General features: G+C 47.7%; 1 protein-coding gene across 1 annotated transcript in view; it reads right to left on the bottom strand.

Annotated features, from left to right (window-relative positions):
• Window positions 1-15,252, bottom strand: part of LOC144502320 (retinoic acid receptor RXR-alpha-A-like) — a 423,978-nt gene that overhangs the window by 382,444 nt on the left and 26,282 nt on the right. The gene's annotated exons all lie outside the window — the stretch shown is intronic.

Here is a 15,252-nt window from a genome sequence, read left to right as displayed (position 1 = left end):
TGACAGGCCCAACACAGGCCAAAGCTGACCCAGCCCAACACAGGCCAAAACTGACCAGACCCCACACAGGCCAAAACTGACCAGACCCCACACAGGCCAAAACTGACCAGACCCAACACAGGCCAAAGCTGACAGGCCCAACACAGGCCAAAGCTGACCCAGCCCAACACAGGCCAAAACTGACCAGACCCAACACAGGCCAAAACTGACCAGACCCCACACAGGCCAAAACTGACCAGACCCACCACAGGCCAAAACTGACCGGGCCCAATGCAGGCCAAAACTGACCGGACCAAACACAGGCCACAACTGACCAGGCCCAATACAGGCCAAAACTGACCAGGCCCAACAGGCCAAAACTGACCGGTCCCAACACAGGCCACAACTGACCGGTTCCAACACAGGCCAAAACTGACCAGGCCCAACACAGGCCAAAACTGACCGGTCCCAACACAGGCCAAAACTGACCTGTCCCAACACAGGCCAAAACTGACCGGTCCCAACACAGGCCAAAACTGACCGGTCCCAACACAGGCCAAAACTGACCTGTCCCAACACAGGCCAAAACTGACCTGTCCCAACACAGGCCAAAACTGACCTGTCCCAACACAGGCCAAAACTGACCGGTCCCAACACAGGCCAAAACTGACCGGTCCCAACACAGGCCAAAACTGACCTGTCCCAACACAGGCCAAAACTGACCTGTCCCAACACAGGCCAAAACTGACCTGTCCCAACACAGGCCAAAACTGACCGGTCCCAACACAGGCCAAAACTGACCGGTCCCAACACAGGCCAAAACTGACCTGTCCCAACACAGGCCAAAACTGACCTGTCCCAACACAGGCCAAAACTGACCGGTCCCAACATAGGCCACAACTGAACGGGCTCAGAAGGGCTGAAGACGGTGTCAACTGGTTAGAAAACAGAACAAAAGCAATGAAAACTGAAATGAAGAAATATTCTGCATTTATTTCGGTATTCTTTAGCTTTTTATTTTGAATTTAGTGTCTTCACTGTATTAGATCTGGTAATGTGCAATGAGAAAAGATTAGTTAATGACCTCATGGTGAAGGTGTCCCAGGGAGCAGTGATCATAATATTCAATTTCACATTCAGTTTGATGAAGAGAAGCGTGGATCCAAGCCTAGAGATTTAAATTGAAATAAGTGTAATTATAAGTGCACAAAGATAGAGCTGACTAGGAAATTGAGTTACAGGATAGCTCAGGAAAAATGCAGTGGCAGCCGCTTAAGGAGATATTTCAGAAGGATACACCATCTGTGGTTAACTAAAGAAGTTAAAGATATTTTGCCTTGGAAGAAAAACATAATCCTTCAAAGGTAAGTGGTCACCCTATTATAAAAAGGATATTATTAAACTAGAAAGAGTGCAGAAAAGATTTACTAGGATGCTACCAGGACTTGATGGATTGAGTTATAAGGAGAGGCTGGATAGACTGGGACTTTTTTCTCTGGAGCGTAGGAGGCTGAGGGGTGATCTTATAGAGGTCTATAAAATAATGAGGGGCACAGATCATCGAGATAGTGAATATCTTTTCTCAAAGGTAGGGGAGTCTAAAACTAGAGGGCATATGTTTAAGGTGAGGGGGGAGAGATACAAAAGGGTAGAAAGGGGCAATTTTTTCACAGAGGGTGGTGAGTGTCTGGAACGAGCTGCCAGAGGTAGTAGTAGAGGCGGGTACAATTTTGTCTTTTAAAAAGTGTTTAGTTAGTTACATGGGTAAGATGGGTATAGAGGGATATGGACCAAACGCAGGCAATTGGGACTGGCTTAGGGGTTTAAAAAAAGGGTGGCATGGACAAGTTGGGCCGAAGGGCCTGTTTCCATGCTGTAAACCTCTGTGACTCTGAAATCAGAAGATTGGGCAGAATATAAAAAAACAGCAAAGAATGACTTAAAGATGAATAAGAGAGTACAAGAGAAAGCGAGAAATCTAAAACACACAGAGAAACATAAAAAATAGAAGCAAGAGTGAGCCATTCGGCCCTTCCAGCTTGCTCCGCCATTCATTTTGTTCATGGCTGTTCATCAAATTCAATATCCTGATCCTGCCTTCCCTCCCATATCCATTGATCCCGTTAGAGCTATATGTAAGATAGAAACATGCAAAGACGTGGAATCATAGCATACCCATGGTGCAGAAGGAACCACACAGCCTATTAAGTCCACACTGACAGAGCATCTTACCCAGGCCCTATCCCTGTAACGTATTTACCTCACTAATCCCCCTACCTACACACCTTTGGACACTAAGCGGCAATTAAGCACGACCAATCACCTTACCTACACATCTTTGGAGTGAGGGAGGAAACCGGAGCACCCAGAGGAAACCCACGCAGACACAGGGAGAATGTACAATCTTCACATAGACAGTCACCCAACGCCGGAATTGAACCTGGGTCCCTGGCGCTATGAGACAGCAGTGCTAACCACTGTGCCACCCATAAATAGACCCATAAATAGACAAACCAAAGTAGAACGTACAAGGTAAATGGTAGGACTCTGAAGAGTGCAGTTGAACAGAGGGATCTGGGAATACAGGTACAGAATTCCCTAAAAGTGACGTCACAGGTGGATAGGGTCGTAAAGAGTGCCTTTGGTACATTGGCCTTTATAAATCGGAGTATCGAGTATAAAAGTTGGAGTGTTATGGTAAGGTTATATAAGGCATTGGTGAGGCCGAATTTGGAGTATTGTGTACAGTTTTGGTCACCTAGTTACAGGAAGGATGTAAATAAGGTTGAAAGAGTGCAGAGAAGGTTCACAAGGATGTTGCCGGGACTTGAGAAGCTGAGTTACAGAGAGAGATTGAATAGGTTGGGACTTTATTCCCTGGAGCGTAGAAGATTGAGGGGAGATTTGATCGAGGTGTATAAGATTTTGATGGGTATAGATAGAGTGAATGCAAGCAGGCTTTTTCCGCTGAGGCTAGGGGAGAAAAAAATCAGAGGGCATGGGTTAAGGGTGAAAGGAGAAAAGTTTAAAGGGAATATTAGGGGGGGCTTCTTCACGCAGAGAGTGGTGGGAGTGTGGAATGAGCTGCCGGATAAAGTGGTAAATGCGGGGTCACTTTTAACATTTAAGATCTATGCCTCTCAACATCTCATACACCTCTATTCGGTCTCCTCTCATCCTACGTCTCTCCAAGGAGAAAAGACCGAGCTCCCTCAGCCTATCCTCATAAGGCATGCCACTCAATCCAGGCAACATCCTTGTAAATCTCCTCTGCAACCGTTCAATCTTTTCCACATCCTTCCTGTAATGAGGCGACCAGAATTGAGCACAGTACTCCAAGTGGGGTCTGACGAGGGTCTTATATAGCTGCATCATTATCCCCGGACTACTAAACTCAATCCCTCGATTGATAAAGGCCAGCACACCATACGCCTCCACCTGCGGGGCCGATTTTAGAGTCCTATGGGCCCGGACCCCAAGGTCCATCTGATCCTCTACAGTACTAAGAGTCTTTCCCTTTATATTGTACTCATTCATCCCATTTGACCCGCAAAAATGGACCACTACGCATTTATCTGGGTTGAAGTCCATCTGCCACTTCTCCGCCCAGTCTTGCATCCTATCTATGTCCCTCTGTAACTTCTGACATCCCTCCAGACTATCCACAACCCCACCAACCTTCATGTCGTCGGCAAACTTACCAACCCATCCCTCCACTTCCTCATCCAGGTCATTTATGAAAATGACAAACAGCAAGGTTCCCAGAACAGATCCCTGGGGCACACCACTGGTGACCAACCTCCATTTAGAAAAAGACCCATCTATACCCACTCTCTGCCTCCTTTGGGCAAGCCAGTTCTGGATCCACAGGGCAGCAGCCCCTTGGATCCCATGCCCTCTCATTTTTTCTAGAAGCCTTGCATGGGGGACCTTATCGAATGCCTTGCTAAAATCCATATAAACCACATCTACCGCCTTCCCTTCGTCAATGTGTTTAGTCACATTTTCGAAGAACTCCACCAGGCTCGTAAGGCACGATCTGCCTTTGACAAAGGCATGCTGAGTATTCTTGGGCATACTAAACCTCTCCAAATGCTCATAAATCTTGTCCCTCAGGATCTTCTCCATCAGGCTTTAGGGTTTTCCTTAATTCTACCTGCCAAGGCCTTCTCGTGACCCCTTCTGGCTCTCCTAATTTCCTTCTTTAGTCCCTTCCTACAAGCCGTATACTCATCTAGATCCCTATCTTCACCAAGCTCTCTGAAACTTTTGTACGCTTTCCGTTTCCTCTCGACTAGGTCCCGCATAGCTTTCGTGCACCACGGTTCCTTTAACCGACCAACTCCTCCCTGTCTGCTCGGAACGTTGTGCTGTAGAACAAGGTAAATGGTAGGACTCTGAAGAGTGCAGTTGAACAGAGGGATCTGGGAATACAGGTACGGAATTCCCTAAAAGTGACGTTACAGGTGGATAGGGTCGTAAAGAGTGCCTTTGGTACATTGGCCTTTATAAATCGGAGTATCGAGTATAAAAGTTGGAGTGTTATGGTAAGGTTATATAAGGCATTGGTGAGGCCGAATTTAGAGTACTGTGTACAGTTTTGGTCACCTAGTTACAGGAAGGATGTAAATGAGGTTGAAAGAGTGCAGAGAAGGTTCACAAGGATGTTGCCGGGACTTGAGAAGCTGAGTTACAGAGAGAGATTGAATAGGTTGGGACTTTATTCCCTGGAGCGTAGAAGATTGAGGGGAGATTTGATCGAGGTGTATAAGATTTTGATGGGTATAGATAGAGTGAATGCAAGCAGGCTTTTTCCGCTGAGGCGAGGGGAGAAAAAGACCAGAGGGCATGGGTTAAGGGTGAAAGGAGAAAAGTTTAAAGGGAATATTAGGGGGGGCTTCTTCACGCAGAGAGTGGTGGGAGTGTGGAATGAGCTGCCGGATAAAGTGGTAAATGCGGGGTCATTTTTAACATTTAAGAAAAACTTGGACGGGTTCATGGTTGAGAGGGGTGTGGAGGGATATGGTCCAAGTGCAGGTCAGTGGGACTAGGCAAAAAATGGTTCGGCACAGACAAGAAGGGCCAAAAGGCCTGTTTCTGAGCTGTAATTTTCTATGGTTCTATAGTTTCTGCAGCTATTGAGAAACCAAAGTGAGCAATGGTTCTCTGGAAAGTGAGTCTTAGAAACATCAAAAATAGGAGCAAGATGAGGCTATTCGGCCCGAGAGCTTGCTCTACCATTCATTATGATCATGGCTGATCATCCAACTCAACAGCCTGATCTACTTATTTACAGGTGATATTTACAGGTGAGACTCCCTGATTGGGCAAGCAATCATTATCTCAATCAGGAACTCATACTCTAAGAGGCCAACCTCATAGGCATCGTTGAGGTCATTACAATATCAGAAATGTTGGGAAACACAGGGTTTGTGAGAGGGAACTGAAGATCAGTGTGAGTGAAGAAATGGTGTTGTGAAATTGGTGGGATTGAAGGCTGATAAATCCCCATTTGATTTATTATTGTCACACCTATTGGGATACAGTGTTGTTTCTTGCACGCTATACAGACAAAATATACTCTTTATAGAGTACATAGGGGAGAAGGAAAGGATAGGGTGCAGAATGTGGTGTTACAATCATAGCTCGGGTGCAAAGAAAGATCAACTTAATATAAGGTAAGTCCATTCAAAAGTCTGGTGCGTCTGTGTTCTGTGAGGAGGATGCAGAGATGTTTCAGTGTGATTTGCACAAGCTGATGCATGGCAGATATAGTATAATGTGGATAAATGTGAGGTTACCCACTTTGGTAGGAATAATAGGAAGGCAGATTATTATCTGAATGGCTATAAATTATATGATGTGGAGATGCCGGCGTTGGACTGGGGTAAACACAGTACGAAGTTTAACAACACCAGGTTAAAGTCCAACAGGTTTATTTGGTAACAAAAGCCACACAAGCTTTCGGAGCCCCAAGCCCCTTCTTCAGGTGAGTGGGAATTCTGTTCACAAACAGGGCATATAAAGACACAAACTCAATTTACAGAATAATGGTTGGAATGCGAATACTTACAGCCAATCAAGTCTTTAAGATACAAACAATGTGAGTGGAGAGAGCATTAAGACAGGTTAAAGAGATGTGTATTGTCTCCAGACAGGACAGCCAGTCAGACTCTGCAGGTCCAGGCAAGCTGTGGGGGTGACAGATAGTGTGACATGAACCCAATATCCCGGTTTAGGCCGTCCTCATGTGTGCGGAACTTGGCTATCAGTTTCTGCTCAGCGACTCTGCGCTGTCGTGTGTCGTGAAGGCCGCCTTGGAGAACGCTTACCCGAATATCAGAGGCCGAATGCCCGTGACCGCTGAAGTGCTCCCCAACAGGAAGAGAACAATCTTGCCTGGTGATTGTCAAATGGTGTTCATTCATCCGTTGTCGTAGCGTCTGCATGGTCTCCCCAATGTACCATGCCTCGGGACATCCTTTCCTGCAGCGTATCAGGTAGACAACGTTGGCTGGGTTGCAAGAGTATGTACCGTGTACCTGGTGGATGGTGTTCTCACGTGAGATGATGGCATCAGTGTCGATGATCCGGCACGTCTTGCAGAGTTTGCTGTGGCAGGGTTGTGTGGTGCCGTGGTCACTGTTCTCCTGAAGGCTGGGTAGTTTGCTGCGGACAATGGTCTGTTTGAGGTTGCGCGGTTGTTTGAAGGCAAGAAGTGGGGGTGTGGGGATGGCCTTGGCGAGATGTTCGTCTTTATCAATGACATGTTGAAGGCTCCGAAGGAGATCTGTAGCTTCTCCACTCCCAGGAAGTACTGGACGACGAAGGGTACTCTGTCCACCGTGTCCTATGTTTGTCTTCTGAGGAGATCGGTGCAGTTTTTCGCTGTGGCGCGTCGGAACTGTCGATCGATGAGTCTACGAATCCATGAGTACACTATATACATCGATGACATTTTCTTCCTTTGGACTCATGGTGAACAATCACTGAAACAATTATGTGATGACATCAACAAGTTCCATCCCACCATCAGACTCACCATGGAATACTCTCCGGAATTGGTTGCATTCTTGGACACACGCATCTCCATTAAGGACGGTCACCTCAGCACCTCACTGTACCGCAAGCCCACGGATAACCTCACGATGCTCCACTTCTCCAGCTTCCACCCTAAACACGTTAAAGAAGCCATCCCCTGCGGTCAAGCCCTCCGTATACACAGGATCTACTTGGATGAGGAGGATCGCAACAGACACCTCCAGACGCTGAAAGATGCCCTCATAAGAACAGGATATGGCGCTCGACTCATCGATCAACAGTTCCGACGCGTCACAGCAAAAAAGCGCTCCAACCTCCTCAGAAGAGAAACACGGGACATGGTGGACAGAGTACCCTTCGTCGTCCAGTACTTCCCCGGAGCGGAGAAGCTACGACATCTTCTCCGGAGCCTTCAACATGTCACTGATGAAGACGAACATCTTGCCAAGGCCATCCCCACACCCCCACTTCTTGCCTTCAAACAACCGCACAACCTCAAACAGACCATTGTCCACAGTAAACTACCCAGCCTTCAGGAGAATAGTGACCACGGTACCACACAACCCTGCCACAGTGACCTCTGCAAGACGTGCCGGATCATCGACACGGATGCCATCATCTCACGTGAGAACACCATCCACCAGGTACACGGTACATACTCTTGCAACTCGGCCAACGTTGACTACCTGATACAGAGAAAAACTACAGGCCCTTCGGCCCCACAAGTTGTGCCGAACATATCCCTACCTTCTAGGCCTAACTATAACCCTCCATCCTATTAAGTCCCATGTACTCATCCAGGAGTCTCTTAAAAGACCCTATTGAGTTTGCCTCCACCACCACTGATGGCAGCCGATTCCACTCGCCCACCACCCTCTGTGTGAAAAACTTCCCCCTAACATTTCCCCTGTACCTACCCCCCCAGCATCATAAACCTGTGTCCTCTCGTAGCAGCCATTTCCACCCTGGGAAAAAGCCTCCGAGAGTCCACCCGATCTCTGCCCCTCAACATCTTATATAACTCTATTAGGTCTCCTCTCATCCTACGTCTCTCCAAGGAGAAAAGACCGAGCTCCCTCAGCCTATCCTCATAAGGCATGCCACTCAATCCAGGCAACATCCTTGTAAATGTCCTCTGCACCCTTTCAATCTTTTCCACATCCTTCCTGTAATGAGGCGACCAGAACTGAGCACAGTACTCCAAGTGGGGTCTGACGAGGGTCTTATATAGCTGCATTATTATCCCCGGACTCCTAAACTCAATCCCTCGATTGATAAAGGCCAGCACACCATACGCCTTCTTAACCACCTCCTCCACCTGCGGGGCCGATTTTAGAGTCCTATGGACCCGGAACCCAAGGTCCTTCTGATCCAGTACAGGATTAAGAGTCTTTCCCTTACTATTGTACTCCTTCATCCCATTTGACCTACCAAAATGGACCACTACGCATTTATCTGGGTTGAAGTCCATCTGCCACTTCTCCGCCCAGTCTTGCGTCCTATCTATGTCCCTCTGTAACTTCTGACATCCCTCCAGACTATCCACAACCCCACCAACCTTCGTGTCGTCGGCAAACTTACCAACCCATCTCTCCACTTCCTCATCCAGGTCATTTATGAAAATGACAAACAGCAAGGGTCCCAGAACAGATCCCTGGGGCACACCACTGGTGACCGACCTCCATTTAGAAAAAGACCCATCTATACCCACTCTCTGCCTCCTTTGGGCAAGCCAGTTCTGGATCCACAGGGCAGCAGCCCCTTGGATCCCATGCCCTCTCACTTTTTCAAGAAGCCTTGCATGGGGGACCTTATCGAACGCCTTGCTAAAATGCATATAAACCACATCTACCGCTTTCCCTTCGTCAATGTGTTTAGTCACATTTTCGAAGAACTCCACCAGGCTCGTAAGGCACGATCTGCCTTTGACAAAGCCTTTGACAGAAGCAGCATTATCTGGAATTAAGAATCTGTTAATGCTCATGTAACCATTGTCGATTGTCAAAAAACCCCATCTCAAACTGCCTGAAAAAATTCACCAAGTACTGGCTTCTGATTGGTATAATTGTGTAGATATCAGATGAAAAGCTGATGGAGCTAAGCTTTGCTGCCACATAATCCACCAGCCTGGCTACACTCTTACTTAAGTAACACAGAATGGAATAATAAACATTCACAAAGCAACGCCCATGCCCTCTGCCAGAATAAAATGACAAAAAAAAAATTAATTTACATAACACTTTCATGAGTATTCTTGAGCATACTAAACCTCTCTAAATGCTCATAAATCTTGTCCCTCCGGATCTTCTCCATCAGCTTACCAACCACTGAGGTTAGACTCACCAGTTGGTAATTTCCTGGGCTATCCCTATTCCCCTTCTTGAAAATAGGAACCACATCCGCAATCCTCTGGCACCTCTCCCGTCTCCATCGACGACGCAAAGACCATCGCCAGAGGCTCTGCAATCTCTTCCCTCGCCTCCCACAGTAACCTGGGGTACGTCCCATCCGGTCCCGGCGACTTATCTATCTTGATGCCATTCAAAGATTCCAGCACAACCTCTTTCTTAAAGTCCACATACTCAATCTTTTCAGTCCACCGCGGTTCCTTTAACCTACCAATACCTCCCTGTCTGCTCGGAACGTTGTCCTGTAGAACTCTAGACAGACATTACTTGAAAAACTGCCGCCTCTCTTCAGTACATTTCTCCAAGAATACCTCCTTCCAACTTACTACTCTAATTTGCCGCCTTATGTCTTCATATTTCCCCTTACTCCATATAAACGCTTTCCTAGCTTGCCTGATCCTCTCTTTTTCCAATGCAAGCATAAAGGAGATGGAGTTATGATCGCTTTCCCCAAGATGCTCTCCCACTGAGAGATCTGACACCAGTCCAGGCTCATTGGTCAGTATCAGATCAAGTACAGCCTCTCCTCTTGTAGGCTAGTCCACCCAGGTCTTTTTTCCTCTGTGAAAACCAAGGCAAAATACTCATTAAGCACCTCTGCCATTTCTACTGGTTCCGTACAGACTTCCCGCCTTCACCTTTTATGGGCCCTATTCCTTCACGTCTCATCCTTTTACTTTTCACATATTTATAGAACGCCTTAGGGTTTTCCTTAATCCTACCTGCCAAAGCCTTCTCGTGACCCCTTCTGGCTCTCCTAATTTCCTTCTTTAGTCCCTTCCTACAAACCGTATACTCATCTAGATCCCTATCTTCGCCAAGCTCTCTGAACCTTTGGTACGCTTTCCTTTTCTTCGCGACTAGGTCCCGCACAGCTTTCGTGCACCATGGTTCCTTTTACCTACCAACACCTCCCTGTCTGCTCGGAACGTTGTCCTGTAGAACTCTAGACAGACATTACTTGAAAAACTGCCACCTCTCTTCAGTACATTTCCCCGAGAATACCTCCTTCCAATTTACTCCTCTAATTTGCTGCCTTATGTCTTCATATTTCCCCTTACTCCATATAAACGCTTTCCTAGCTTGTCTGGTCATCTCTTTTTCCAATGCAAGCAGAAAGGAGATAGAGTTATGATCGCTATCCCCAAAATGCTCTCCCACTGAGAGATCTGACACCAGTCCAGGCTCATTGGTCAGTATCAGATCAAGTACAGCCTCTCCTCTTGTAGGCTTGTCCACATGCTGTGTCAGGAAACCCTCCTGAACACACCTAACGAACTCCTCCCCATCCAATCCCCTTACCCTAGGGATATTCCAATCTATGTTTGGGAAATTAAAGTCTCCCATCACAACAACTCTGCTATTACTGCATCTCTCCAGGATCTGTTTCCCTATCTGCTCCTCCACCTCCCTGTGACTATTGGGCGGCCTATAGAAAACTCCCGGCAAAGTGATCGAATCCTTCCCACTCCGAACTTCCACCCACAGAGACTCTGTAGACAATCCCTCCACAGCATACACCTTCTCTACAGCTGTGACACTATCCCAGATCAACAGTGCCACTCCACCCCCTCTCTTGCCTCCCTCCCTGTCCTTCCTGAAACATCTGAATCCCGGCACCTGGAGTATCCAGTCCTGTCCCTGAGACATCCAAGTCTCCGTAATGGCCACCACATCACACTTCCAGGCATCGATCCACGCTCTGAGCTCATCCCCTTTATTCACTATACTCCTGGCATTAAAGTAAACACATCTCAATCCTTTGGTCTGAGCTCTCCCCTTCTCTATCCCCCGTCCATCCTCCCTCTTGCACTGTCTATAACCCTTCTCTGTTTGCGAGCTAACTTCCTCGCTCCCAGTCACCTCTTCTTGATCCCCTCCCCCCACCTATCTAGTTTAAACTCTCCCCAGTAGCCTTAGCCAACCTTCCCGCCAGGAAGCATGCAGGAAAGGATGTCCCGAGGCATGGTACATTGGGGAGACTATGCAGGCGCTACAACAACAGATGAATGAACACCGCTCGACAATCACCAGGCAAGACTGTTCTCTTCCTGTTGGGGAGCACTTCAGCGGTCACGGGCATTCAGCCTCTGATCTTCGCGTAAGCGTTCTCCAAGGCGGCCTTCACGACACACGACCGCGCAGAGTCACTGAGCAGAAACTGATAGCCAAGTTCCGCACACATGAGGACGGCCTCAACCAGGATATTGGGTTCATGTCACACTATCTGTAACCCCCACAACTTGCCTGGACTTGCAGAATCTCACTGGCTGTCCTGTCTGGAGACAATACACATCTCTTTAACCTGTGCTTAATGCTCTCTCCACTCACATTGTTTGTACCTTTAAGACTTGATTATCTGTAAAGACTGCATTCCAATCATCATTCTGTAAATTGAGTTTGTGTCTCTGTGCCCTGTTTGTGAGCATTTCACCACTCCACCTGACGAAGGGGCAGCGCTCCGAAAGCTAGTGGCATTTGCTACCAAATAAACCTGTTGGACTTTAACCTTGTGTTGTTAAACTTCTTCCTGTGTTTACCCCAGTCCAACGCCGGCATCTCCACATTCTGTCAAGAAGCCAATTTTGTATCCATTTCGATACCTCACCCTGGATCCCGTGAGATTTAACCTTGTGCAACAACCTACCATGCGGTACCTTGTCAAAGGCCTTGCTAAAATCCATGTAGACAACATCAACTGCACTGCCCTCATCTACCTTCTTGGTTACCCCATCAAAAAACTCAATTAAATTTGTGAGACATGATTTTCCACTCACAAAGCCATGCTGACTGTCCCTAATCAGTCCTTGCATCTCTAAATGCCTGTAGATCCTGTCTCTCAAAATACCTTCCAACAATTTACCCACCACAGATGTGAGGCTCACTGGCCTGTAGTTCCCAGGTTTTTCCCTGCAGCCCCTTTGAAACAAAGGCACAACATTTGCCACTCTCCAATCTTCAGGCACCTCACCCGTGACTATCGATGATTCAAATATCTCGGCTGGGGGACCCGCAATTTCCTCCCTAGCCTCCCACAACGTCCTGGGATACACTTCATCAGGTCCCGGGGATTTATCTATCTTGATGCGCTTTAAGACTTCCAGAATCTCCTCCTCTGTAATATGTACACTCCTCAAGACATCACTATTTATTTCCCCAAGTTCCCTAACATCCATGCTTTTCTCAACAGTAAATACTGATGACAAATATTCATTTAGGATCTCACCCATCTCTTGTGGATCTGCACATAGATGACCTTGTTGATCCTTAAGAGGACCTACTCTCTCCCTTGTTACTCTTTTGCCCTTTATGTATTTGTAGAAGCTCTTTGGATTCTCCTTTGCCTTATCTGCCAAAACAATTTCGTGTCCCCTTTTTGCCCTCCTGATTTCTCTCTTAACTCTACTCCTACACCCCCTATACTCTTCAAGAGATTCACTTGATCCCAGCTGCCTATGCATGTCATGTGCTTCTTTCTTCTTCTTGACCAGGGCCTCAATATCCCGAGTCATCCAGGGTTCCCGACTTCTGCCAGCCTTGCCCTTCACTCTAAGAGGAATGTGTTTACCCTGAACGCTGGTTAACACACTTTTGAAAGCATGCCACTTACCAGACGTCCCTTTGCCTTCCCACAGACTCCCCCAATTAACTTTTGAAAGTTCCTGCCTGATACCATCAAAATTGGCCTTGCCCCAATTTAGAATTTTAACTTTTGGGACAGACCTATCATTCTCCATAGCTATCTTAAAACTAATAGAATTATGGTCACTGGTCCCAAAGTGATCCCTCACTAACACCTCTCTCACCTGCCCTTCCTTATTTCCCAAGAGGAGGTCAAGGTTTGCCCCCTCTCTAGTCAGGTCATCCACATACTGAATGAGAAATTCCTCCTGAATACACCTGAAGAGGTATGATCTCATGGGATAAAGGGGGAGGTGGCTAGATGGGTGGAGAATTGGCTTGGTCACAGAAGTGGAGATGCCGGCATTGGACTGGGGTAAACACAGTAAGAAGTTTAACAACATCAGGTTAAAGTCCAACAGGTTTATTTGGTAGCAAAAGCCACACAAGCTTTCGGAGCTCCAAGCCCCTTCTTCAGGTGAGTGGGAATTCTGTTCACAAACAGGGCATATAAAGACACAGACTCAATTTACATGAATAATGGTTGGAATGCAAATACTTACAGCTAATCAATTCAAACAAACAACGTTTAGATGGCAGAACCATAAAGGGTGTAGATACGCAGAGGGACCTGGGTGTGCAAGTCCACAGATCCTTGAAGTTGACGTCACAGGTGGAGAAGGTGGTGAATGAGGCATATGGCATGCTTGCCTTTATGGGATGGGGCATAGAGTATAAAAGTTGGGGTCTGATGTTGCAGTTGTATAGAACGTTGGTTCGGCCACATTTGGAATACTGCGCCCAGTTCTGGTCGCCACACTACCAGAAGGACGTGGAGGCTTTAGAGAGAGTGCAGAGGAGGTTTACCAGGATGTTGCCTGGTATGGAGGGGCTTAGTTATGAAGAGAGATTGGGTAAACTGGGGTTGTTCTCACTGGAAAGACGGAGGATGAGGGGTGACCTAATAGAGGTGTATAAAATTATGAAAGGCATAGATAGGGTGAACGGTGGGAAGCTTTTCCCCGGGTCGGTGGTGACGTTCACGAGGGGCCATAGGTTCAAGGTGAAGGGGGGGAGGTTTAACACAGATATCAGAAGGACGTATTTTACACAGAGGGTGGTGGGGGCCTGGAATGCGCTGCCGGGCAAGGTGGTGGAGGCGGACACACTGGGAATGTTTAAGACTTATCTAGATAGCCACATGAACGGAGTGGGAATGGAGGGATACAAAAGAATGGTCTCATTTGGACCAGGGAGCGGCGCGGGCTCGGAGGGCCGAAGGGCCTGTTCCTGTGCTGTATTGTTCTTTGTTTGTTCTTTGTTTCCAGCCAGGACAGTTCGTGAGATTTTGCAAGACCAGGCAAGTTGTGGGAGTTACAGATAGTGTGACATGAACCCAAGATCCCAGTTGAGGCCGTCCTCATGTGTGCGGAACTTGGCTATCAGTTTCTGCTCAGCGATTCTGCGTTGTGTATCGTGAAGGCCGCCTTGGAGAACGCTTACCCGAAGATCAGAGGCTGAGTGCTCTTGACTGCTGAAGTGTTCCCCGACAGGAAGGGAACACTCCTGCCTGGTGATTGTCGAGCAGTGTCCATTCATCCGTTGTCGTAGCGTCTGCATGGTCTTGCCAATGTACCATGTCTCGGGACATCCTTTCCTGCAGCGTATCAGGTAGACAATGTTGGCCGAGTTGCAAGAGTATGTACCGTGTACCTGGTGAATGGTGTTCTCACGTGAGATGATGGCATCTGTGTCGATGATCCGGCACGTCTTGCAGAGGTTGCTGTGGCAGGGTTGTGTGGTGTCGTGGTCACTGTTCTCCTGAAGGCTGGGTAGTTTGCTGCGTACAATGGTCTGTTTGAGGTTGCGCGGTTGTTTGAAGGCAAGAAGTGGGGGTGTGGGGATGGCCTTGGCGAGATGTTCGTCTTCGTCAATGACCTGTTGAAGGCTCCGGAGAAGATGTAGTAGCTTCTCCGCTCCGGGGAAGTACTGGACGACGAAGGGTACTCTGTCCACTGTGTCCCGTGTTTGTCTTCTGAGGAGGTCGGTGCGGTTTTTCGCTGTGGCGCGTTGGAACTGTGGATTGATGAGTTGAACGCCATATCCTATTCTTACAAGGGCATCTTTCAGCGTCTGGAGGTGTCTGTTGCGATCCTCCTCATCCGAGCAGATCCTGTGTATACGGAGGGCTTGTCCGTCGGGG

Source organism: Mustelus asterias, chromosome 13, assembly GCF_964213995.1.
Source record: "Mustelus asterias chromosome 13, sMusAst1.hap1.1, whole genome shotgun sequence".
NCBI lineage: Eukaryota > Metazoa > Chordata > Chondrichthyes > Carcharhiniformes > Triakidae > Mustelus > Mustelus asterias.
Note: the sequence above shows the minus strand (reverse complement) of the source record. Positions and strands in the feature narration are given on the sequence as shown.